A 23,686-nucleotide genomic window follows, 5' to 3' on the forward strand; every position below is an offset into this window, starting at 1 on the left:
CGAATAGACGTGTGGCAGCTCATTTTCCTCTCAGCATGTTTGTGTCTTTGCATGATCTCCAGTCTGATCCCTAGTCCACGGTATGATATGGGCTTGTGCTGTCCACAGAGTGACCATAAAAACGAGATAATTAGAGACCACTAGGAAGAGACTTTGGCAATTAGAAATATCCAGCACAAACCAACAGAAAGACTCTGCTCATTAAGTATGTCCATTGATGGCACTAAATAAAGAGGCACATGTGACCTACAGCTGGGAAATACCGGGAACTGGAGTTCGTGCAGGAAAATCTGTTGGAGAATAACAAAATACTCTCACTGATGTCCCAAATTAAAGATGATCTAATAAATATGAAACTGAGTTCCAGATTTCTTTCAAGAGCACAGCACTACAGGAAGCAGCTTCTATAGTTCAGATATGTGGATGTAAAGAACAAGGAGACAGTGTCCAAGCCAAGCAGTTTGTTCGGCAGGGCTAGGTATGGAGTATGGCACTGAGGGACAGGCATGCTCTGGTTGGTTTGCTATGGCTCCTCCGGGCCATTTGACCTAGGCTGCTGCCTCACGGGGCAGTAAAAAGGCATTCACTGTCCCCTGACAGTCCCCCACCGCCAGCTCAAGATGCACTTTGGTTGGACACTGCTGAGAGCTGGAAGACTACTTAGAGGAGATATTTCTATGGGTTTTCTTTATTCACACATCTTTCCTCAGATACCAGCAGCCAGCTTTGGAATTGGAGGACTGGAAATTTTTGTGCTGAGAATTAAGGCCATTTTGATGAGGCAGGAGACAGCTATGATGCACATTAAGCCCTGGTAAGTGCTGAGCGCTCTCCACACCCACGTGGGCTTGAGACCCCCATGCAGTGGGCAGCTGAGTTCTTGGGGGCATTCACAGGAGCATAGCTTCCCTGCTTGTGGGTCTCCACGTGGCAAAGCTACCCCACACAACGAAGCTGCCACTTCACTTCCAGAGAAACCTACAGTGACAGAGGAACAGCTAAAAACAGACAGTAACACATGGAGGGCCCACATGTAGGGTGGTTCAGAAAAAGTGGCAGCATTGGGAGTGAGGCAAAAAACCTGCTCATTTGTTGGATGAGGAGTGCAGACAGCAGAGTTGGAAATACCTCCTGTGGTTCTCTGAAGCTGTAGCTGTCGAGAGGGCAAGGGCCAAATCACCAATCTCTCTTGTGCTTTGAGATGTGCAAGTTGGAAAAGCAGACTGACAACCCCCTCCCGGCTGAGTTCACACTTTCAGTGAGAGCTTTAATAAGAAGCCAGGTTTGCAGGAGAGAAGAGAATGGGGATCCACAGGGCAGCCCAGATTTACACGTAAAAATCCTCCAGCGAGGTTGTGATGTCTCAGTGCGGGTGGAGAGCACCAGGGTGCAAGCAAGCAGCTCAGTTTCATTGTTCATGCCTCAAAATGTTGCCAAGATGTAAGATCTAAATTTTGAAGATGAAGATCTGCCTCTGGCCCAGTTCTGCTTTCAGTATTCGGAGAAGCAGTGCATGGCAGCTAAGAAGTCCAGTAATGGATATTGATAGTTGCAGCCTGCTGTTCCATCATAGGACGGCTTGCCTGTGACAGGCCAGGAGGGAAATCAATACTGATGACAGCACTTTCAGGATCTGCCCAGAAGTCAAACCTGTCAAAAAGCCATTTACACACTCTAAGTGAAAACAAAGTACCTGCAGCTTTTAGTAACACTGCTCAGAGATCAATTGCTACATTTTCCACAAATTATAGAGCGAACGAAATGTTTACCAGAAATATATATATATGGACAACAGTTGTTTGATGAGGGTTTTGGAAAGGGAAGACTGAAGTCACATTGCTTTAGAGCCTCAGGTGTTTATCATGGAAATCAGCTTGCTGGAAAAGTCAGTGCAACTGCATAGCTAGTATGTCCACTCAGCCCTGCAGAGCAGGCTGTGGCTTAGAGAGGGAGCAGGTATGTTAAATGCTCCCAAAGCAGAATACAAGGAGGGTGAACTAACAGCAGAGCTCAAGCCTGAGCTGAGAACAGACTGTGCAAGGAATCACTTAGTCACAGAAAAATGCAAACACTTGTAACATCAAGTCAGATTTAGTCAGCAGTTTCACCTGAAATAAAATGTAGAAAGGATTACTTTGATGGTTTTGCAATAGTTTTTTGCTTTGACTTTTCACGCAAGCCTTACAAACTTGAAAACAATTGATGAAACAATAGAAAATGGGAAAAGGGTACTGTATGCACCACCAACTACACCTTGTGAGACTGGAGGCAAATATCCACTCCTTTACCTACCTTATTTAAAGCTGGGTCTTAGAATCACAAGGGGCTTCCTACCTCCTTCACAATAATACTGATTCTAGGTGGGACAAGTTCTTTTTTTGTTGGTTTGTTTTTTTTTTTTTTATTTTTTCCTTTGAAGATACTTGGAAGCAGAGAATGGAAAATGGAAAATCCAGATGAGTACCCTAGACACCAGCCCAGACTATAATCATCATCTATTTTCTTACTCAGTGAATGTTCATGAGTTACATTGGATACATCACCATTCAAGAGAGGCTCCCTTTGTATCTCTGCAGCCACAGTGAATTTTCTTCACCACAAGTACAAATTCTTTCAACTGGCCAAGAGCTCTACATCCCTCAGAATACAGGGAGCAGGGCTGGCTTGGTGGTGGAGCAGGGACACGAAGCAGTACACACCACTACAGCTTAGGCTCTTTCACCTAAGTTACAGGTTGCTCAGCAGCCTTGAATCCAGCAGAGCTACTTTCTCAGGCAACATCAATTGCAGGAGTTTCACTTGATCTGCCCGTGTGGTATGGTTTGGACAGCCTGGCATTTAGGACATTTTTTCTGAGAGGAAAACCTGGGGATTATGGAGCAGTTGGAGTCTCTTACCTAAAAAGTCAAAGTTCACACCACTGGGTGCAACAGGGAATATGCCCTCTTCAATTTTGTGAATATTGCTCCAGTCATCCTGAATGAGTGTATTTTTACACTGCTTTCATGCCTTTAGAGATATCCCAGATCAATATGAAATACTTATTCAACCTGTAAGAAACCTTCCTTATCTGACAGTTTGAAAAACTCTGGTTTCATGCATATCCAAAACTATTTTTCCCTTTTTCCTTAAAACATTGCCAGCACAGTTTTCCTCCAAACAGGACCAATCATTCATGCAGGTCTAGTTAAAATAAGAAGTATTGCTAGTTCTTTGCTGAGAGCATTAGTCTGGTTGCTCAGCATTTCTAGTTCCAAAAGTTGTTGCCCAGATTAAAACTGTTGCCCAGTTGTACTGGGTCTGGCTGAGACAGAGCCCATTTTCCCCACAGCAGCCCTCCTAGTGCTGTGCTTTGTCTCAGTAGCTAGCGAGGTGCTGATGAACACTCGTGTTTCGGCAACTGCAGAGCAGCGCTCCCACAGCACCCGTGCTGCCTCTCCAACAATCTGCCTCCTAGAGTGGGCTGGGAGAGGGCAGGAGGTTGGGAAGGGACACAGCCAGCACAGCTGACCCCAGCTGACCAAAGGGATATTCCATACCATATGGCATCTGCTCAGCATTAAAAGCCAAGAGAAAGGGTGGGCATTTGTCATTAGGATGTTTGTCTTCCAGGGGAGCTGCTAGGCACACTGAAGCCCTGCTTCCTGGGAAGTGTCTGAACACTGATGAGAATTAGAGAATAGATCTTGTTTTCCTTGCTTCTGTGCATTCTGTTCCTTTCCTTTTTGCTTTATTAAACTGCCTTTATCTTGACCCATGAGTTTTTTCCATCTAATTTTCTCCCTCCTGGTGCTGCTGAGGAGGGGAGTGTGGTGGGCAACTGGCATCTATTGAATGCCATCCCACCAGTCCTTTTGAACAACCAACATGGGGCACCCTCTTTGCAGTAAACACTGCCTCTTCACTACACTTAAGGGTCAAATTCTGATTAAGCTCTCATTTCAGTAGGATCAGAATTGGTCCAAACCACTCAACTTTCTCCTTCTCAGACTCCCATAGTGCCTGGTTTGGAGATGGAGGTAGGCAGCATGCTAGGCCCTTACACACAAAGCACGCTAAGCCTCTTTACACTCAAAGGAAGAATTCCACAAACCGAGATTAGTGTGCCAGGTGAGGCCACAGCATGAAGCACCCTGCAGACCTGCCTGGTTTTTTTTCTTACACCAGAAATAATCTTCTTCATTTGTCACCAAGCTGAATACCATTTAGTCCACTGATGCTCTAAACTTTCCTGCAAAGTTTGGAAGTGATGCAACACTGAATTTGCAATATCCCACATCCCAGAGGACTGAATCTGAGTTTAGGTGTGGGTGCCTCTGTACCAGGATTCTCAAGGACAAACATCATATGGAGGCTGCTGCTGTAAATGTTTCTAAGTAGGAGCAGAATGTAACTCTGGAGCATCTGAAAAAAGCCCCACTCTTATCCAATATAAATATACAAGAAAATATGTGTGCACAATTGTCTTATTCCCCAGAGCGTTATGCACATAATCAAAGGAGAACCACTGAGGACTTTGTGGCACGGAGGAATAGAGTGCTCTTCCTTTATGAATGAAGCTGAGCAAGTACTATTTCCGTGGGTAAAGACTGCTTTTAAGGATAAAATAAATAGATGGCATCTTTTCTGTATCAAAACAAGGGTACGCAGATCAACCTATTTTCACAGCCATTGTTTAACATTATACTTAAGAGCACTATTAGACTAAAAAGCGCCTAATTTAACTTGAGCTGATTTAAAATGCATTTTGGTGCGTCTCAGCTATTGTCTAACTCTTTTGTTTGAGATGTTCTACATTAGTCAGCCACTTTTGATTCATGTGCTAACAATCCCCCTTAAGGCAGGTAATTCACAGACAATGTTCACGATGTGCAAAGTGGCAATCCAGTTCCCACAGACAAAAGTCAGTAAACTTTAAATCCCAGAGCCCCTAAACTTATTTTGCATAAATTTCCCTCACAGGAGGGGAGCTGAGATCTGTTTATATGCATCTCCTGTTATCAACTTAGAATTCAAATCAATTTTTCAGAACAGTAGGAATGCTGATTAGAGACAAATCACAGCAGAAAGCAAAGGCTGCAACCAATTTTGAGTACAAACAAAATAAAATTTAATGACTTCACTTTAACCTCTATGTCCTACTTCAGTGTCTTTTCCATTAAAGGTTTCTTAGCACAACAATTAACAGAGTGGAGATACATGTTTGTTAAATAATGACCTCCTACAGATGGCATTTCTTTTCCTTTGGTACTGAAGTTACACAGGACAGCATTTACTGTGTAATGAGAAAAGGTTTTAAGCCTAGTAGCTGTTGATTTTGCCAAGACAATAAATGGGACCTTTATGCTAATGAAAGTTAAGATTTCAATCTTTCTGCTATGATGCAGTTTCTGTCCTCAGAAGATCTTGAGATAGAGTGCTATTTCAAATGATGTAATACCAAGCATAAAGAAGAGTTTGGATTCCTACTTTTGAACTGCAGTACTTAGATAATCACATTCCTTTTCCCCAGAAATTCATGTATCTGTATCCATAGCAGAGAAAAAAAATAAAACCTGCCATCACCTCAAGGTAGAAGAAGAGAACTGTGAAATAATGGTACCAGTAAAATCTGTAAATATGTTAAAACAGGACAAAATGTAAATTTCTCCGCTGGTAAATCATGTAGCTGTGGCAACTTATATAATTAATAAATTATAAGTCTATCAAGGTTGACTTCCTACTTGCATAAGCCATCAACATTCACAAAGTGGAATCTAGACACAGCTCTAATCTGTGTTTAAGATACTGCATCTATCTTAGCAAGTCATCCTGGACATAAGTCCTAATGCTACTGAAATCAGTGCCAAAAAAAAAAAAATTAAAAATCCAGGGTTTCCAGGATTCCAAAAGATTTCAAACCAGATTAAAACCAGATCTCCCCTGCCTAAATGGTGGGATGAGCTATTAAGTCATTGTTCTCTTAGTGGTAGTCCGAATTTACCAAGTGCCTCCTCTGACCAGTGAGGCTTGTTATCCCCTCTTGGAAGGTTTCATTGCTAAGGATGATCAGTAATTCATTCTAGCATGGCAAAATGTTTTCTAGAAACCCTTCATTCCAAACCAAAAGCAAAACCATGAACATTGAAATATGGTGCCTAAACTGAAATACTGAAATATCTGGAGATGGCAGTTTGGAGAGTTTCATGACATAAACCTGTGGAGTTTGAAACTAAAATAGTCAATGATTTCTGGCATCTGCAGTGTCCCATAGCTGCACACACTGGAGAACTGCATTGGCTCCTGGCTCTTTAGCAAAAACTCAAAAATCCCTGAGGTCTCCAGCCACACAGTCATTCAAATGGAATCCTGTCACTAGGCTGAGAAACCTGAGCTCCTGGCAATCCACAGGTGAAGGAAGTTAATTGAAAGATAAGTCTTTCTCTCCTGATAAATCACTGGGTTTCAAAGCTGAATAGCCTTGCTTTGTTGGGAAAAACTTCCAACCAGCTCTAATCAAACAGTCCCAGATTAAGTTAAGAAAAGCGATTTAATTGAAAGAAGGTGCAGGGAGTGTTCTGGGTGATTTGTGTAAGTGCTGAGGGACACCTAAAAAAAAAAAAAAAAAAAAAAAAAGGTGTGCGTGCTGCTACAACCCCAATTTCTTTGTTGGGACAGTGTAGTACTGAGGTATGAAAGATAAATAATCAGTGTGGATTTCCCCATTTTCCCCTTGCATCGCATTCTGCACATCAGAATGTGCAGGCTGATCATTTGTTAATCAGTTGTTTAGGTGATTACTAACAGAGAACAAGAGAGATCATATGTGTGGAAAATAAACCAGGCAGAGGTTCGAGAGAGACTCATTTTCCTTCTCTCTTTGTAGTAAATGCCCACGTTAAAAAATTAAAATCTACCTAAGGCCATTTCTCTAACTCACGCTCCAGAGGTATCTTTGAAAGAACCTGGTTGCATTTTTTGCTCTTTCTGTATTGAAGAAATTAATAAAAGATCAGCATCTGAGGCAAGTATGAGTTTGAGATACTGTGTTTTACTGATGACAAACTCCAATTCCATTTTCAGGTATTCACACCAATGCAAAGTCCAGCTGCTGCACCAGCTCCTGCACCAGCTCCTGCATGGATCTATCTGAAGGCAGATTAGGGATTTAAGGCAATACAGTACACAAGACTGAAGGTGTTGCACATGAACTGACGGATGAAGCAAAACGCTTTCAGATGTGCTAAGACGGCGGAACAGGGTGCCCAGAAAAATTGCAGCTGCCTCATCCCTGAAAGTGTTCGAGGCCAGGGCGGATGGAGCTTTGAGCCACCTGGTCTTATGGAAGAAGTCCCTGCCCACGGCCAGGGGATGATCTCCAAGGCTCTTTCGGACCTAGGCATCCTATGATTCCGTGAAACCTGCAGGTGACCGCGTTTGGATGGCAATGGGACAGCGGCGAGCTCGGGGTTGGGGGCCCCCGCGGGCCCGGGACGGCGGGAAGCCGGCGGGAAGCAGCAGCGCTGGGGGCCGGGCTCTGGCAGCTCCGGGCACCCCGCACCCGCTCTGCCCGACAGCCCGGAACCGTGGCTGAGAGCGGGGAGGAGACCCCCGCCCCTCATTCACAGCGGCATTTCCTACAACCTTCGGAAAACCCCAGTGGGAAGCCTGACCCTCCCCGATCTCGCCTCTCTTGGCAGCGCGGCGGCCGCATCCTGCCCAGCTGGGCATTTCGCTCTCCTCCCGCTCCGCAGCGGACACGCCGGAGCTGTTTTCGCTCACGTTGGCGCCAGAGTTCCCCGTTTCCCAGCGGGCGCAGAGGCACCCGGCCCCTCCCGGCCCCTCCCGGCCCCGTTCCCGCCCTGCGCGGGCGGTCCCGGCACACGGGGATCCGCGGCGCTCCCGCGGCCGCCGGGCGGAACCGGGCACCGGCAGGACGGAGCTTCACCTCTGCGGGCCTGCCCACGAACGCTGCTTCGGGCTGTGGCCCTGCCCTCCCACCGCCCTCGCCGTGCCGTCGTGTCTGCGGCGCCTGCGGGGAGCGAAAGCTCGTCTGCGCACACCGGGCACCTCAGTGGTGTCAGCACAGCCGGCGCACCTGAATGTCCTCCTTGTTCCTTCCTGGCACACCCTCCCACCAGACGGATTCCCGCAGTCAAAACATTTCGGTGCAAAGCAGCTCAGCAGCCTGAGTTGCAGGTGCGGGAACCACCGGGCCCAGTGTTTGGAAGGGTGCTGCGGTTTCTCACCATGAAGTTCCTGTAGAGCTAACACAGGCGTGGGGGGAAGGGGCTGGGAGATGCCACTTAAGGCTTGGTGGTTTTTAGACGCAGCACTAACAAGGAGCAGGAGACAAAGTTGCTTTAGCTTCAGTCTGTCATGGGGCCTTCAGTAAGAGCTCATGTTATTCCCAGGCCCTCGCCCCTTACTTTCCCTGGTCAAACTGGTGACTCCTTCAGGCCACCTGGAACAGCTGCCAAACTAGGGTTTGTCACAAGCATCCTCTCCCCAAAACGGTATTATTTACCTCGGCAGCGCTGTTGTAGGGAACCCTGCTGGCTAACACTGTAGAAACACACCGGGGTGTTCAAAGCTTCGTGTTATTACAGGTGGTGAATGTATAGTACACTTCCTCATATTTAGGGGCTTTTGAGGGCTCATCTGAAACCCCTGAGATTCTCCCCTTTCCTTTGATCAATTGGTTGCCCTAAATCTGACCTGCAAGCGCTCGGGGAAAGGATATCCAAATGTACCTTTCTTATGTGTGGGTCATAAAAGAAAGGCCTGGCTAGTGGTAGGGTGAACATTTTGGAAATTTCTAAAACAAGGGAATTTTCTAAAATACCAGGACTTGCTTGTGACTATGTCCTTACCACTGCCAGGTTCATGACCTTGCCCCCGATGGCACACATACCTGTCTCATGCCCTCTCTCCTGCCTCCTCTGCCTCCAGTCCTGCTGCACCGACAGATGTATCCAAGAAGAACAGAAGAGCTTGAGAGAGTGGCTGAAGCTACGGAGCAGCAAATTCTCATTCTGCTCACTCACTGCTGTCTCTGGGCTGGCAGAAGAGTGGGGTACCTCTGGTCACTAAAGGAGCTGCTCCCAAAATTACAGGCTCCTGCTATTCCAGATTAGTCACTGCTTGTGCATGAGTACAAACTAAACAGCCAGTTGTGAAAACACATATATTGCACAGATGCAAACAGGCATTTCTGGAGAGAACCTAGTGCATGTGGGAGACTAGAGGTGCTGTTCTTCCACGATTCACATCCCCACCAAGGAGGTAGTTGTGTTCCAAAATACCCTTTGTGAGACTGCTGTAGAGTACAACCTTCCATGCAGAAACTCGCTTCTCCTTTGCTGTCTATATTGTGTGTTTTGGAAAAAAAAAAACCTGAGAGTATTGACGAACATCTGAGATGTCTCTGAAACTTGTGATTCCTGATGCAGCCAAGTGGCAGTTCATGTTTACAGTATTTCCCAGTGAATGCTGGTACATGCAGTTTCTCCTGCTCCACACTGACGTGATGCCAGGCATTTGGTCAACGAACAACTCTTTAAAATCCTGTTAGAGCACAACACTTTGGCAGGTCTTTGGAGCTGTCTGTACTGTGAAACATGACTTGTTTTGAACACAGAAGTTACACTCTGTCATTGTGAGAACTGTTCTAAAATAAATCTTGAATGAACACCAAGTGAAATAATCTTTCAAGATGTTTTTGCCCATGCAAAGTTTTGAAAATAAAAAAAAAAAAAAAAAAACCAAACCCCTGAAGATGTACCTTGAGTTTTGGGGTGTGGGTTTTTCTTTTTCTTCCACAAGAATATGGATCTTTAGATCTGTATGGTATATTCCAGAGCTGTGCATACAGCTCATTTCTTTGATGCATGAATATCTCTGAGCTCCTCAGGTGAAAGCTGGGGACAAATGTATAATTAGCTGGATTGTAAAATTAACACCTACCCTTGTGACACCTACACTGTAGTCCTAATTCCAGTTGAAAGGTGAGGCTGAAATGTTCCTATGATATCATAAATCTCCTTAGGCTTCAAGACTTTCTGGCATATACAGCAGTGCAGTATCTGGTATAGCACTTAGAGCTGTTACGTCTTTTATGTGAATCACCATATGGGTCCTTGAAAAATTAATTTTAAAATGTTTGATTTTAATTTACCAGTTCTTTCAAGGTAGTACAGCCCCAGCAATCACTACTGGATCCTTTGGGAAACAAGAGAAAAGGGGGAAAAAAGGAACATTTCTGGAATCACTTTCTTTTGCCCAACTTGTATCAGCTGGCAAAAGCAATAATGAAGGGGCTGCAGGACTGCTCTCAGCTATTATTGTGCCTGGCTTGCTCTCAGCATGACTTACTGCAGACAATACATAACACCACTCGCAAGGGAAATGAACAGTAAATACTTGGCCCCGGACAGTTTTTTTTTTTTTTAATCTCTTCAGGTTTTTTTTTTTTTTTTTTTTTAATTTTTTTAATTTTTTTTTTTTCCCGCTCTGATTTGTATCCCTTTATCCTCGCCCATGTGCTCTATAAGCCTCTCAAATCCAATGTCCATAACACCACCCCCCACTGGTAGCAGCAAGCCCTTCCACTGCTGTAGGGTTTACTTTGCAGAGGTTTACAAGGAGAGGCATTATTGAGAAACTGTATGTGTTAACCCAGTGGCAGAGGGTTGCTGCAACACCTTCCCTCTGGTTTTTCTTTTCTTGGGGGAGGGGTGGCTGCTATTCTAGCTAAATTCCATCTTTTGCTTTTCCGTAGCAGCCAGGCTAGCTTAGGAAGAAAACCTTGGGGCTAAACAGGCTAGGAGTGCAGCCAAGGGGGTCAGGAGACAGCTTTAAGGATTACACTACATAATTAAAGGCTGACTCTAAACATGCTTCCTGGTACCCTGTGTTCAAACATACAAACCTTTTTAGGCAATAATTCTTGGTCCTCATTTGTATCAGAGGGATTTGTAGGTTAAAGTTGCCATACAGGTAGTGAGTCAGGAATACAAATTATTCATCTAGACTATAAAAAGGCAACACCTTCCTAAACCTGGCCAGTGAGAACTGAGGGTAAAATATAAATAGATGAGCACGCATGTGTTTTCTTAGTTTGTTTTTGTGCAATGCCCTCTGGGTGCAGCTGATGTCATTCTGCAGCAACTTTCTAGATTGAAAATGAGGATTCTTTTCCTGAAGTGCTCTGTGATCAGAACGGGGCCAGAACATAATTCTACTGGATAAAACCTGAGACACTGAAGACCCACATTCAAGCTTATATTGTGCTAGCTCCAAGGAAGACCTTTTTATCTTCAAATATTTCTAATCAGCTGGAGCCGAGACTATAATTTAGGTCCTCCATTATTCATATTCTAGGCCAGGGCCGCTGCCCCATCAGCCTACACAGTATGCACACTTGCTCTCCAGCCATCCCCCATCCCAGATCAAAATGACTCCTGTAGACTCTTGTGTTTGCTAAAACAGCACATTCTGACATTTCAGGGAAATATTCTAATGAAGTCTATGCAAACTGCATTGATTTAGCATTCACTGTCTAAAACCAAGTCCTAGCAAGATGCTGGTACCAAAAAAAGCTGGAAGCAATGTAAAGAAGCAGAAAATATTGAACACACATAATAATATATAGCGTGAGCAAGCACTTGCTTATCTAATGCTATGATGCACAAACAGACAAAGAGTCAAGTCAGCATATGCTCACTGGTTGAAATAATCAAGTATGAACAAGGATAAATCACACTTCCACATCAAAGTTGTGAAACATGCATATTGTATGTTTTGCCTGATTTTCTCCCAGAATTACCAGTTTTCTATTTCAAGAGAAATTGCAATAAGCCAGACTTCATACCCCATACAATGATATATTTAAATCAGACCTGCTTTTTTTTTTTTTTTTTTTTTTTTTTTTTTTTTTTTTTTTTTTTTTTTTAAGAATACTGGCTTTTCTACTACTTTGGTTAAATTCCAGTGTGCTGTAAAGAGGTCCCTTGTCACATATATAACAAAACATAAAGAAACACCAAACCATTAACTTACAGTCAGAAATGCGAAGAATCTTGCCCTGTGCAGTCAGCACTGCCTTGTAGTTTTGATGAAGCTCATGTTTGACTGAATCAGTGCCTGGTCTTTTCAACATATTACTGGCTAGTGTACTATCTAGTGTCTGCCTGCTCCCAAGTACTTTCCATTCCTTAAAAATCTTTTGTTTACAACCATTTTCTTGTTCAGTTTTTGGAGAACAAAGAGGAAGAGAAAGGCTTTATTCCTTGGGTTAGGTCTAGATCACATATACAAAGGAGAAGAGAGATTCTGCTACACTTTATTCAATATGATGTTACAAGAAAACAACAGTTACAGCTGACAAACCATTACATCTTTCATAATACAGACAAATTACAAGGTGTAACAAATAATGCGACATTTATTTTACTGTACTGCTTACTATGCTGTTCTTCTGAAGTGTATATATATATTTAATTACATTAACATCGTTTTTATGTACCAGCCCTCCCCTTTTTATTTGTTAAAAAAGAACACCTCTTAGTGCACCATACAAAAATCTGCATGGAAGCTGGCAAGCAGGAATTTTGTATGCAGCACCACTGAAATGCATTTTGGGGGACAGGAATTATTAGTGCATCCTGTACTTTCAGATTTTTTGCTTATGTGAAAAATGCAAGGCAGTAACATACAGTCACTCCACCTAAACGCTGGAAGGGGAGAGTACTGTTATGCTCAGTAATGCAACCTAATTCTGTTTATATGGGGTATCTGCATTTTGCTCCTTAGTCTGTACAGCCTAAACCTTTTATATAACAAAGATTACAAACCCAGTAATATTCACAGAGGAATATTTTGTATATGAGCATATCAGAGCATTGGCTACACATCTGGTTGCGTGCACCGACACAGGGATGTACGTAACCCACCAACCCACAGGGTATTTATTTATCTATTTATCTTACCTTCTCTTCCCAGGAGTCTGAAGTGCAGAATTCCTACACACCAAAGAGAAAGCAAACCCCCCTGTGCCTCTGCCTACTGCAGGCTGCATTTTCACTGTTTTACCAATGACTTGTACTAAGCCATGGTTCTGATTAAAAGTAAGAGTGAGGATTAAAAGGACCCCAAACAGTAATGTAATGTCAGAACTATTGGAGTGTCCTGTCTGGGGTGGTGCCTGCTGGGTGTGGATTAGAGTTGATCTGAACCCAGCAGGAGAGAGGACTGAGCAGTCTCCAGCTGGTTGACTTGTGAACTTGAACTTGTAAGGACTCTCTGTATCATGCAGACCATATCTATCACCATCTTCCCTTCCCCATTCACTTAGTATTAGATCCCATAGAGAGTTAGAACATGCCCTCCCACTTTTATCTGCCTGCTATACCTGCTGCCCTGTCACTGCTCTCCCATCTCACAGCAAAGCCACATCGTCTCAACTACCACCAGGACAGATCTACAGGATCTAAAATGCAACTAAAGCTGCTGCTAGCTACTGACTCTGGGGCACAGTCCTGGAGAAACTGACATTTGCTCAAAGACTATTGGTCACCAAATCCAACTTTTGACTTCAACAATGTGACAATGTTGACAGTGTGAAACATCATGTTCCAGGCACCCACAGCACGTCAGGAAGACTGGGCTACTTGTCTCTTTGAAGATCCTTTGGGGAACTGATTTCAGAAGGATGTGAGAAAAAGAGAATAACACTACTGATCTTTGCTGAATCTGTCTCAAAAACATTGACAGGGTTTAAACTAAACAGTCCATGCTGCAACACTGAGAAAGCTGTGGTGAAAACAGCTGGAGAGTTGGGCAGCTTTCTGGGGATCCTTACTGATGGGTATCGGGCTAACCATGCAGGGAAGGGCTCTGCTGGAAGGGAGAAGAGGGAAATAAAGCTTTAATGTCAACTGTTAGTTCCCTGGCCAAAGGAGCTTCTACTATTTAAAAAAACCCCGTGATATTTCCCAGCAGATTTGATGTTACAGAAGATTAATTTGCAGCGCTCATGTGAAATGAGCCTAGGTTGCCTTGGTGCCAGGAGACCATCCCCAGGCTCAGAGCCTCCATGGGAGAGCAGCAAAACCAAGTCACCACAGGCAGTCAGGGTGCCTGGAAAGTAGGTACAGAAGTAAGAGACCCTGATCACTTCTTAATGATCAGTAGGTGAGATAACTTCATTACTGCTGGAGATTGAGTTGCTATTTAGAAACTTGGATATTTTGAACTTTCATTCACGCAGTTAATTGAGTTTGAAGATTTTTGCATCAACTTTACTTCAGTGGTTGCTTAAAAGTGGGAATGGGGCAGAAAGGATAACCTCATGCGCACATGTGTTCACACACAGACAGACACATACATACCTTAAGCAAACACTGTACGTGAGTCACTATGGACTGTCCATATGTGCTAGGCTTGTGGGAAAGTTGGGGAATTACTCTCTGTATTAAACCTTCAGCTGGTTAGTTGAGCAGTGTAATTGCTTGCCTTCAAATTTAAGCTGTCAAGTAGAAGCATCTATGAAACTACCCTTATATTCCTAATCAAAATCTTTGTTAACGTTTTCAAAAATTCTTCAGATTTTGCAGCAAGTTTTTTTTTTCTAAAAATAGCTAATTTTAATCATCAAACTGCACACAATTTAAGTAGCAAAGATAATGTATAAAAGATTTTTCTCTTACAAAAAAAAGAAACATTAAACCCAAACAAACCATGTCTAAGGCAGTTTCAGTGTGTGATAAATTCGGAAGTTCAGTGGTCACTTTTCCCCTTATAAACACAGGGGAAGAACTGTAGTAAGTTCTAAATGGGATTGTGACTGAAAGTGGCTTTCAGATGGCTTTTAGCAGATCCTGAAACAGAGATGTCATTGGGGAAAATTGTCTTGTAACGGCTGTGCAAATATTGAGAATATTTCCATGGTTCACTTCTTTGAAAGTGTAGACTCCTGTCTAGTTCATTAAGAGACCTTTTGTAGCTACTTGCGCATTCAAGGATTTGCCTTATTGGGTGTCTTTTTCTTATTAAACACTGCTGGAGTTTAATAAGATGGCAGCAGTGCAAATTCCTTTCCCCTCCTTTTAAACACTGAAAACTAACCAAAGCTTTACCACACTTCCTTAAAATATAATTCAATGCATCCAGCAAGCAAAGGATGTCAAACTTATGTGTAGAATAATATTGCCTAGCAAGTGCTTCCGTCCGAGCAGGACTATTAACTCAACAGTGATTTTTGCACCATACCCTGCCCTCTCTGAATGCAAAGTTGTAAACAGGGCAGTTTTTTCACACCCCTGAACACAATGCTCTCCCAAAATGTAGCAGGGGCTTCCTTTTCTAAAATCACACACACAACTTAGTTTCTCGCAAAAGCTTTGCATTTGAACGATTCATTCAGAAAAGCTATCTATCTAAAGCCTAAGGATCATGTAGCGCCTTCCAATCAGCTCAGAGTACCTGTGGAAAAGAATTCAAAAGGTGCTTTGGTGTGGAACAGCAAACAGTCTGGGATGAGGAGAAATCTCCACCTTGCTTTGTACGTGGCTAAATAACACAGCTAGATTTAATGGCTCGTTCAAAGGAAGTTTTTCTGTACCTCAGTATCTGCCTTGAATTAAACAGAACAGTTTCATCATCTCTGTTTTCAAGAAAATATTCCAGAAGTACCTAGTGTGAGGAAAAACATAGAGATGTTACCCAAGACCCATAAGAGAAATGTATTCTTGAAGGGAATAAAACCATAAGGAATTCACTGTGTATCTGTCAGCTGCACACATCTCATCATTTTTGCTTTGTCCTTCTCACAGGCCTATTTTGAAAACTGGCATGCTACATAGCCTAAGCAGAGTAACCAAATTTAAAGTACTGAAGTAAACATGCAATTATTGCCATGTTTTTAAATGGATATGAATGGTCTGAGGGGATAATGAAGAAAGAAATAACCCAACAACACTTGAGGAAGAGTGGCAAGGTGCTGTAATTGTCAGCTGATCAGACAAGTTGGGCTTGCCCTGGGAAGAAATAGTCTTCCCATTGGTTGCGAACTGTGCACAGCCCTTTAAAGAAAACACAGTCCTTTATGCCACTGTTGGCTCTTTTTTGTACAGTTGTTACTGAAGAAGTGTGAACACCAAATGTGTTGTCTGAAAGTATTTAAGACATTGCTGGTGAAAGCATAAAAATCCTTACAAAGATGCAGCGCTGCAGTGGAAAATCAAACAAAATCAAACACAAAAGACTGAAAGAGTACATGCCATGTATCAGTAAGCAAAAGCTTAATCTCCACATAGTTCTCTGAAATCACAAGGTATCCAAATGCGTGCAAGGTTTTAAATAAATTGCAGGGAAAAACAGGGTCTTGCCAGCTTCAATTTTCTTTTGAATGAAATCCACCATAGAGACAGAAAGGAAACAGGCCGTGGTTCCTTCCTGGTGTCGGCCTCCTCATTAGGTTTTTGTTTCCCTCCTCCAACCTGGTAAATTTAATCCTGTAAGGAAACAATATAAATTATAATAAGCCTCATGAATTGCAGGTTTTTTTTGTTTGTTTGTTTGTTTGTTTGTTTTCACTTGGTAAAAGATAGGTTAGGCCAAAGCCAGTTATGAAGACGTCAGCTCAGAGTGAAGGGCAGACTTCCAAAGCATGTTTAGAACTGGTATCTCAGGAACATGAACTTAAAACACCAATGTTTTCAGGGTGGTCACCTAAGTGAGATATATTAATCCATATTCATGTGTCTGTGCCCCAAGAGCTAGTTTTCTCAGGTGCCATTAGCACTGACATTCTCCATGGAAATTACAGACAGCTGTAAACAGTCATCTCTTCTAAAGGTGGTCACACCCCCTGAATGCAAAGGAAGCTTGCTAAAAATGCTGGCAGAGCTTCAGGAGTTTACAAGTTTTCTTGCCCCCTTTCTTTTTTGTCCCCTTTTCTCCCTAGTGATCTCTTCCATAACAATGCTTGTAACTAGTTTTTGAAAAGATCTCCTTAGGTTTCCTTCCTGTGAGTTGTTTGGGGCACCCTGAGACAAACCACAAACATTTCTGCAAACATAAACAGGTTATGGAGCTTCTCAGTGTGCCATGTCTAAATGTATTCACCTTTATTTCAGTGTATTTCTATTACTAGGCAGATAATTGAAAACTCTCCTTTCAAATATAAAAATAAACACTATCAATAGCTTTACTTATGTTGTCTTTCACTCTACTGATGCAGAAGCTCAAGGCAATGGCTGGACTTGCACAAAGGTATCCTGACGTTTTTGAGGTTTACACAAACCAGGAGGCAAGCTGAGAATGTGGACAGCTGAATGAAGGCTAGATGAACTGGATGGACTGAAGCCACTGAAAGATTTTTATAATTAACATATATAACTCTTAATAAATCTCCAAGTAGAATTCTATGCCAAGTAATAAAGTGACACTTTCTGAGAAAATCTGAAAATTAAGTCCTCCAAGACTAGAACTACAGACTTGATAAATTTTTCAAATGCCGTTGCAGGAAGACAGTCAGATGTGAAGGAATGTAATCCCTTAAAAAAAAGAATGCTGAAATATTCATTGAGCATGGAACTGGTTTGTATTAGCATGTCCTAAAACTATTTAAATCAAACTGGATGCAGGTACCAGTGAATCTAGTCTAGCCCTCATTTCAAAAGGAGGAGAAAAACAAGGCATTGGTTTTGAACTGCAGTTTCAAGCATAGAATTTTAATTGTGGCTTTCAACAAAACAGCCCAATGTCTACGCAATATCTTAACTTCCGTAATTTCCACAGTTCCTGTCATGATTCTTGAGAGCTCTTCTGTTCTTTGAGCACCAGGATACCTGAACTGGATTAACAAAAGCCTGTTCTTAAGCATCTTGGGACCCCTTGGAGCTTGGTCTACCACCTCCAGAGTCCTTTTTGGGTTGTTTCCTAAATGTGTCTGGAGTTTGTGTGGACTGTCTATTCCACTTGAAAGTCTCACTTTCCTCAAGGTCTAGAAACTTGGCTGAAATGCCAGTAAATCATGTTTCAAGGAATACATTTGAGCTGATGCATTTAGTTTACCTTCAAAAGCTTAAAAAGAAAAGCAATGTTTGGAATGTGCAGAGATTCACAACTGCTCAGTGATGAAACACCAGTGATAATATTTCCCAAATTCCAGATTTCCCTTCCTTCATGAGCACTTTTCAGGGGTGTCCTTTTGGGAGCTCCTTCTTGGAAAGAAGCAGCTGAACTCCCAAAGCTCCTTCCAATGCTGAGGTTGCATTTGCCCCCACTGCTACCTACACTCCAGTTGTGGAAAGCAGGCTTGCACTTTGGAAGCTACATCTGCCCAGATCCAGAACAGCTGGCCTGATTTCAGGCTAAGCCCAAATTACTGGAGTTCCAGAGACTGGCATAAGCAGCAGGGATACCTGATAACAGAATTATAAAGATAGAAAAGTCTCTGGATGGATGCTTTTCCAGTAGTTATCAAATTGCTCAAATTGCTCATTGCTCATTTGAGAATAACTGCAATTTAATTACACAGAACTTTCCTTTCTATCACTGGACCTCAGGACAATTTCTAAATGAGGTGTCACATTTCTCCTAGGATTATGCTACAGTTTCCCAGCAACAATACTACATTGTCTGGTTTCAAGTTTGGCAGTGTAGGCAAAGCTGAGGGCAGGACCTGAGCTTGTGGAATAGGGAATACCTTTATTAGAAGCTTAGCACTTCCAGAATCAAGCCCTAGAACATGAAGAAATTCTTTAGAAATGAATAAACTGAGAGCTGATACCATCCATATAACACAGGGTGGGGGGGAGGGGGGGGGGGAATTTTTGCACACTGGCAACTACTTCCAGCACCAATGGAGACTGCAGGCAGAACACTGAAGACTAAGAAGGGGTAGCAGAGGTTACGGGTTTCCTGCTCTGGCTCAGGATAAGGCAAATCACAGTTTTAAGATCACAACTCTGCCAGCTCCAGCTTCGCTGGATCCTGCCATGCCAGGGCTGCAACTGGTTTCTTGTGAAGCTTAGAGACTGTGTATGGTGGGCAACACCACCCTCCACCTGCCCTGCACAGGCTCCAGATTTAAATTCGATGACTGGAAAAGAACATGGCTTGATGCCACATTTCACTAGTGGTTCTGGGGAAAGCGAGAAGACACAGTACAACTGAACCAGGGAACAGTATGGTGGTGTCAGTCTCTCTGCAGTGTTGAAATGTGCAGCACACCTGGTTTGGGAAGCCAGCCTGTGTGACAGACCCAGTGCTCACACCAGTGCCAGGATGGGCAGGGCGTTCTGAGGCTGAGCCTTCAGCTCTGCCTGCTGAGGTGTTTCTGCAGTGTATGACATCGTTATGTGACACAAGGGTGGTGGTTAGAAATAGATCATGTTTGCATCTGAATCCCTAATTCTCTGAATGTGTATTGTCAATTCAAAAGTGGAGTCAACAGGTGAAGTCCCTTCCCCTGCCTCAGAGAACTGTCATGGAGTGCCAGCTTTCTCTTATGCTGAACACAGATATGTCACTTGTCAGAGAAGTGCTGTAATTACCGTGCATTTTCTCTTCACATTTATTTTTGTTTAAGGTGAGACATCAAATAGACAACTCTCGTAAACTGGAGAAAGAGGAGAGCATGTCTTTATCCACAGCAGAAAATCCACAATTAAAAAAAAAAAAAACAAAAAAAACCAGAAAATTTTAGACTGGTGTGAATCAATCTTTCTATTAAAAAAGTGTTGTTTCTTCAGTGTGGCTCTTGAACTGAAACATCAGTTGTTCACACAACAAAGAGCCAAGGCAGGGCCCTCTACGAAGTATTGCCATTCAGTTCCCAGATGGCTTAGTATTCCATATTTTTATTTTTAAAGATATATTTTAGAAATATCCTTGCTTAGAATTTATATATTTCCCTCATCATACTAATCAAAATTTTACCTGGTGACTTGGCAGATTATGTTTATGGCCTCTGGTCACAGCTTTGCTTATAAAATTGTAAATTGTTAAATGGAATATTTACAACTTGTGATTTCCCAAGAGCAAAACAGGGTTCTTTCATGTCTCCTTAAAAACCAAACTAAAACAACAAACCCCAAACAAACAAGCAACAACAAACCCTGAAACATAACAGACTGCCTTAAAAATTGACTTTTTTCACCACAGATCCTGGCACTTCTGGTTTTCATAACATCTCTATGAAACCTAATAGCTTTCTACAAGTAAGTTAATGATGTACTTGAAGTATTAAGTGATCTACATGAAGTGACTCATTTCTATGTTTGTTACCTAGAGGGAACTTCTGCTGCATACATTCTGTTTGTCCCAGACCCCGAAAGGGATAGAGTGTTAATACACCTTAAAAACAGCAGATCCAACTTCAGAATGCAGTAGCTGTTGATGTAACAGTGGTTCTAGAAAGGCATACCAATGCTTGTAATTTAAACATTAATCATACTCTCAAGACATGAGGCAGAGGAGGGTGATTAAATCCCAGATATTTTTCTTTATTTTAATTAGTGAAAGAATGCCCTGTCCTGTAAAAATACTAGTTCAATACATGTTTCTTTTGGCAGCATCAGCATTCTTCTTAGGTACTTTTAATTTCTGTATAAATTATCACATCGGGTGGAGCTGTGCTCCCACAGAGTCTTTAGCATGCAAAGCACACTCAGAGTGCAGGTCTATTTATGTGGCAGCTGATGAAGCAGTATTATAAGAGTATTCCAGTTTTAAAATAAAAATGTGAGCTGACAACTGGAGATACTTTACTCTTTATGAGCTGAAATGCGGAGGTATTTAAGGATCATCAACAATAATACTCTTTCTGCCTCTCCCTCCACCACACATACAGACACCACAGATACTGTTCATCCTCTCTGAAAGAAAAAGTATAGTATTAATACGTGATTTTCCCTACACCTTTTATTCCTACCTTTGTTAGAAAAATAATTTTAAAAAGCCGACCAAACATTAGCAATACTATTTGCACTCAGATAATATCTACATGCAACTTGTAGCTATAAATATTAATTAATTGGATCGCCAATACCCATAATGCAACTTTATTTTGACCTACATGCCCTATGAACTAGATATTTTTTGGATTCAATTTCCTTAAAACCAACTGTCAGCATCATGTGATGGAAGAGATGAAAAATGAAAATGAGCGTTCCTGCTGTGCAGGTGAGTGACCTGTGGGAGACAGCTCTGCCTGCTAGGATTTTTACACGTACCATCAGACACAGACCAATTGATTAGATCATCTTATACCTGCCACCAACTAGGCTCAAGAGACTAATTAGAGAGAGTACTGCCTGCGCAGGCACCCCATTGACACCTAATTTGCTCAGCCAAAGCCTTTGGGGAGAATGTATTATCTCTGCAGCTGCACTTCATGCATTTCTGATTTGAGGCATAAGCAAGGAGTACTTCTTCACTCTTTTGAGCAAACTGAGTATATAAGCCCTTAAGTGCTAAATACAAGCAGACAAATTAAATCTGGCCAGCCGCCATAAATCCTTTTCCTCCTTCAAATATATACACACATATACATGTTTTATTTTATATCTATGATATATGTGCACAAATGCAAACATACAAAAAATGTGTATGTATAAATCTGAATGTGTGTAGAAAGGATGGGTATATAAAGACATTTCTATAAATATATGCTTTAAAATATGCAATTGTCACACTGTATAGTGTGCTTTCCTTCACAGGGAAGTTCTACTTCTGTGAAATTTAAAAAAATGCATTTGTTCTTATATATGAAAAATAAATGATCTGTAGTGTTGTTAGCTCAGGCTCAGAATTACCCCATGGACAAGGCTCAGTAGATTGATGCCTATAAAGTTGCTCCGTGTATCTTCAGAGGTGCTAGTTCAAAGATTATTTCAGTATACAGCCTAGCTTTGTTGGAAGCTTTTCTTCGATGGACTGTACCGTATTTGTGGTTTTCTGAGGAATACTATTCACTAAGGCTAAATACGAGGTTACTTAAATTGCTTTCTGCTGGGCTTTAGTTTTATCTAGTTATCCATGCCCCAAAATACACAGGAGAGGCAAGACTTAAGGCTGCCATTAAAAATTTATTCAGGGGAAAAAAAAAAAAAAAAAAAAAAGACACACTAGAAAAAACTGGATTTTTTGACAAACTGAGAAGGGTTTGAAGAGAATAATTTCAACTATAGGCTGGTTAATGATTCCTGAACTCAGAAGCCTTGTAACACACAAGAACGTAGTGGATTTGCATCACTTCTGAAATAGCACTGAAGCCAAGTAGCTTCTTCCCCGTCATGTGTCTACAAAGCAACTTTCAGGAGCTGAATAAGGCAGTTTATTATTGCAGTTTATTTATTATTATTGCAATTTAATTTCAGTTTCTGTCAAAGCCCACGCTGGCAAGGTCAGTTTATAGTGTCAACTCAGGATCCTGCACCTCTGTAACTAAAGAAGTAAAGAACCCATAGCAAAATATGTGCAAGTTACATGTGTGGCCAAAATATCAGGTGTAATCTCCTTTGCAAAACACGCTATAAATGTGACTTCCAGTCCTCTTCTTAGGGTGAGGCATAACTCAATACAGAGAGAATATCCTCACCTTTCTCCCCTCACATAGGCCACATCTTTACCAATTCACTTTATATTTCTTTAGCTATTTAATAGAATTTAATGTTTAAATGACACCTCTAGATTATCTTGGCAATTGTTGGCACTCTTTCACAGATCCAGCACTGTACAGAATACTAGCACACTATAATTATAAGTGCTATGAGTACTTAGCAGTAAACCATATTTGACAAATAAGTAGCACAGGATTAACTGGTTAATTTCTTCTGTTTTCTTCTCTTGTGCCTTAGTTACAGCATTGGCATAGATCTCATACACAAGGAATTTCCCAGACTCTATCTAAAGTGATGAAAATTGCTATTTATTCTTCTCCACAGTTCTAACATATAAATCATAAAACAGATCCTTATGGACATATTTCTGTGTTACAAATTCCTCTCTACACAAGGAATTTTTCACAGATTGACTCCGCCGCTAAGCAGAGTCCTGCAACTCAAAATAGATTTGTGTGTGGGAGTTGACTGCACTTTCAGGGTGGGTGCAAAGAGATGATCCAAAAAGAAGTGAGTGCTAGACAAGGACTGTAAACTAGTAAGAAAATTAAAAAAAACCAGAATAGTAATTCAATTATAAACTAAATTATTTTATGAGCATACTTCAAATAAGTGGCATAACCTTTGAAAGGTGAGATGTCTATAGCACTGTAGATATGGGGTTAGAAAACAGAAACGATGATTTTGGCTTTGCTGCTGAATGTGACTCTAGGCAAGTAATTTCATCCCACTGCAACCTGTTTTGTAACAAGGGCCCTGGTTTATGTCCTAGCCTCTGGGTTTAGAGTGTCACCCAAATTTAGTGCCCAGTTTTAGCTGGAGCCACCAATAGTTCAAATTATGTCAATACAGTTAAATTTATCAAAAATGCAATATTAGAACAGTTGCAACATTTGGTAGCACTTGAAATCTTTACTTGGACTGTGAGTTTTGCAAATTGTACCTTTATGCACAGTACGAGTTCAAAATGAAAGTCCTCCATCACCCTGCTCTGTAAATGTGTAGCCCACAGTCCAGTGTGGGAGGTGGATTCTGAAGAGCCAAGACTTGCCCTTAAATTACACACCAGTTGCTAA

At 42.0% G+C, this 23,686-nt stretch overlaps 1 protein-coding gene across 6 annotated transcripts in view; it reads right to left on the reverse strand.

The window, feature by feature from the left end:
* The window catches only part of CDK14 (cyclin dependent kinase 14), a 349,244-nt gene that overhangs the window by 21,049 nt on the left and 304,509 nt on the right, over nucleotides 1-23,686 (reverse strand). For 4 of the 6 annotated variants that reach the window (XM_040088063.1, XM_040088115.2, XM_040088105.2 and 1 more), the window contains one exon: nucleotides 12,303-16,493. The exons of 1 other annotated variant lie outside the window; for it this stretch is intronic. The gene's annotated coding sequence lies outside the window, so the exon portion shown is untranslated. Of the gene's footprint in view, nucleotides 1-1,383; nucleotides 1,651-12,302; nucleotides 16,494-23,686 lie in introns of those variants that run through there. One more of the 6 variants, XM_040088088.2, reaches the window with a different exon arrangement.

Source organism: Hirundo rustica, chromosome 1, assembly GCF_015227805.2.
Source record: "Hirundo rustica isolate bHirRus1 chromosome 1, bHirRus1.pri.v3, whole genome shotgun sequence".
Lineage (NCBI taxonomy): Eukaryota > Metazoa > Chordata > Aves > Passeriformes > Hirundinidae > Hirundo > Hirundo rustica.